The 3,687-nt window shown below is 35.3% G+C and overlaps 1 long non-coding RNA gene across 1 annotated transcript; it reads left to right on the top strand.

The window, feature by feature from the left end:
- Positions 1-751: 751 nt before the first annotated feature.
- Positions 752-3,333, top strand: LOC134219744 (uncharacterized). The gene is made up of 3 exons (XR_009981647.1): positions 752-999; positions 3,005-3,106; positions 3,184-3,333. It is a non-coding gene; the product is annotated as an uncharacterized LOC134219744 (long non-coding RNA).
- The last annotated feature ends 354 nt before the right edge of the window (positions 3,334-3,687 follow it).

The raw sequence follows: 3,687 nt of genomic DNA, 5'->3' as shown, positions 1-3,687 counted from the left end.
GTGCTCGCTGCATCCGCCTCCTTGCCCGTAGGCAGGCGCGGCGCAGGTTCGCAATTGCTTGAGTTCACCAGTAAGCCGGTGGCCTTCCATTCCTAGGGTGGACTTTCCTATTCATGGTGGCATCGCATGCACGCGAGAGTACTGTTACCACCCGGATAAAAATTTACAGTTCCTTGGATAGTATAATCCATTGGAATACAATTGGTTTTATGGTAAATTATAAAATCTATTGTACTTTTATTGTAGATTTTTCACGGTTGTAAAAATCCTTTATTGTACTTACTTTAAAAGTACAATACATTTAAATGTAACCGATACATTCTATAATATTTTAGTTGTTCGCTTATGTTTTATATTGCTCATCCAAAAATTAAACAAATTATAAAAGTATTCCATCTCGGTGATCAGATAATCCGTTTTAAAGAAAATAAAATATAATTTCAGAATATTTCATTTATTCATTATGTTGATGGAATAACAATTGAAAACAATAAAATAACAATAACTTTCATTATTACATGAAAAAACGTTCTACCGATTTTCAAATATATGTTTTAATTGCAGGTCTTGAAATATTCATGTTCTGTTCAATTTAAATTTAGAAATTCAAAGGAACAAAATCTTTCACTTTTAATTTTACTTGGAGAATGACTGGATTTAGATGAGCGTGTACAATTTTGTTTGTGATTAGTGAGAAGACGAAGTAAACGAAGTGTTCCTTTTATAATTGTCTATCCGGTACAAAGTTAGTACGCTTTTTATATCGAAGTTGGATTTTTCTCTAGATACAGATCCAGATTCAGATTTTCTCCCAACTTCGGAAGTAGTGCCCTGGATTCGACTAAAGATGCGCTAAACAACACATCAATTAGTTTGACAGATGAAATTTCGGAAGAAAGTTCGGTTCGGAAGTCCCGACTTCCGAATTCTAAGTTGATGCTACGCCGACAATACTGATTCTGCGAGCAAGAACGGCCGATCATTTCCCGCTGTACCGTGGTGAGTATCTATCAAGGTATCTATAGTGTTATCATCATGATACTGGATCATTTTGATGTGGGATAAATCTTTCAACACGTAAAAAAAAATTTATAAATTAAAACCTTATAAGCAACAACCTATTCGAAAATATCAATACACTAATTCATTATGCCATCTGATGAATGATCCCATACACACAAAAAAATCGTTGGTAGAACTAACAGAAACGTTGGTAGAATTAAGAAAATCAGTTAGTGATTTTCAGTAGAAAGTATAAGACTGCTGAATCTACAACTACAAAAATGTCACTTCAGAAAGATCTTTGACAAGTGCCAACTCTTTCAAAATAATGTTTTACTCTCAAAACAAAATGTGCATTATACATTCGAATTAACTAGTAAACTTTCAAAACAACATGTTTTACTCATTGTAAATTTTACAAGTGTATTTTCAATTAAATGCCAAAATAGATTACATTTGTTTAAAATTTGTTTATTTTGTCTTCATTTTATTGTGTCATTTTATTTATAGTACATTCATAAATATTGATAAAAATTGAAAAACAATGTTAAGGGTTTCATCCATCGGCGTTACTAGCTCGTACTGAGTCAGTGGTGTATATTTACCCCGTCTTGTTCTGATCGTCTGATTGGCCAGCTGTCTTATATGTAACCGGAATACGGCTGCTGCCTTCGATGGAATGTACGTCCTCCAAAATCGGCTTTAATACGACACTTTCTCGTCCTGGTTCAGTGTGATGATTGCTTCCAGTGCTACCGCTGTCTTGGTGGTCACGGGTGCTGTAACCATTCGACAATAAACACAATGGACAAAATGGTATCGATCGTGTTGATGTTCCATCCTGCAGAAAACGGTGGACGTCTTGCACGTTTAAGTTGTGGACCGTTGTTCGACACATCAAACCACTATATAGGGATCCGTTCGATGAGTTTGGTTTCCGGTTCCCTGTTAGACCTTGCACAACATGCCAGCGGGGAAAAGCGGAGCTGTATTGTTTTTTTAGACGGGAGTTTCACTTCAGGTCTCCTGCTCACGATTCCTTGAGGGTAGTCGTTATGACGGCAAGAGATGACATCCTCATAGTAGGTATTACCTCGTAGATCGTTTTCCTACACCGAAGAGTTTTGTTGTGCTCGCGGGTGACGGTTCTGTAATAAGCTGTGGTTTAAAATTGTGGGTATATGAGTGGATTAGATGAAATTTCTTACCGTTTGTGCGCCTATTTGCACTTCGTTGTCTTCATTAAACTTCGCCTCAGCAACAGATTGTCACGCCTTCCTTCTCGATTACTGCAGATCCGGATTCCGAGTAGTATGCTGGTTTGTTTTCGCTGGAACTTGCAGACCGATTCACGTCCTCTTTGGCGGTACTCTTTTGCAGCAGCTGTGAATTGTTGTGCATATGCGACCAGTTTTTTTGACGAAAATAATATAGGTTGTTGAGTCATTTGAAATTGATTTCACTGCTGTCGAAGGAACAAAGCGGATTTATTAATTCGAACCGGACCCAACTTTAATTTATCGATTTTGGAAGGAACCGCGTTTTTGCAACACTCACTGACTGACAGATAGTTGTGGGCTGCCAGATCACATTATTTATCACTGTAAGTGTTGCCAAAAATGTAAAATTGAAGTTTAGTTTGATTATTTTTATAATTTTGTTTTGAGATCTATCACTGTAAAAATCACAATTTTAAACTGAACAAAAACTTTTAAATTTATCAATTTAGCATTGGACAGAAAAGTTTTAGCTCTTAAAAATACCAAATTTTCCAAGTTTTCAAAATGAAATTAGAAAATGTCAGAATCCCAACTTTTTTTTTCTCTGTGTACCAAAAAGCAATAACATTCATAAGTTAATGAAAAGTATAAGTTTTGGAATGTATGTGCCTAGTAACATTATTGTTTTTTACGTGAAAGACCTTCAGGAAGGGGTCCCTTGATTTACACCGCCGAAGCAGTTCGTAGATTTTTTATTAACATGTATCCTTGTTCTTTTTCAGAAATTGAATTAAAAATATATTAACCATCACTGATGATTCAATATCGTTCGGCGACTATCATCGAGCTATATCACCAACGGGATACAATAAAAAATTAAACAGGTAACTTTTGTTTTTCTTCTCGGCTTATACTTTTTGTAAGCAACCTGACATGATCTTATAATTTACGTCTTCCACAGGAAAAAAAATGCGAGCAGCATTAGTTACAGCGGCTTCAGTGAGTATAGCCGGTTGCATCATTGGCGACTGAAATCTACGTTTATGAATCCCGGTCTGAATAGCAGTTAACGCACTTAACAATACCACTAATAATTTTAATTTTAATTCGAACACAAATTGAACTAAAATCAAATTGAAATCATTTTGAAACAAAAATAAAATTGTAGTAATTTTTTTTTTTTTTCTAAATTTCAAATAAATTTAAATTGCATTAAATTGAAATTAATTTAAAATCAAATTGAAATTAAATTAAAGCTGAATTGAATTTAATTAAAACTATACAGTCGCGATTCGCTGGCTGGGCCACGACCTCGACCCAACTAACGAACTCGGGTTTTAGTTGGGTAAACTGACAGCCATTTGAACACGTGTATTTCGACGTGAACATCACAAAGGATGTCCAGTGACGCCAAATCCAGTTTTCAGTGTTTACATTTAATTTTGACGTTGCTTTTTAGTTAGGT

The sequence above is a fragment of the Armigeres subalbatus genome, chromosome 3 (assembly GCF_024139115.2).
Source record: "Armigeres subalbatus isolate Guangzhou_Male chromosome 3, GZ_Asu_2, whole genome shotgun sequence".
NCBI classification, from domain to species: domain Eukaryota; kingdom Metazoa; phylum Arthropoda; class Insecta; order Diptera; family Culicidae; genus Armigeres; species Armigeres subalbatus.
The sequence above is the reverse complement of the archived record's forward strand: the minus strand, read 5'-3'. Positions and strand labels throughout refer to the sequence as shown.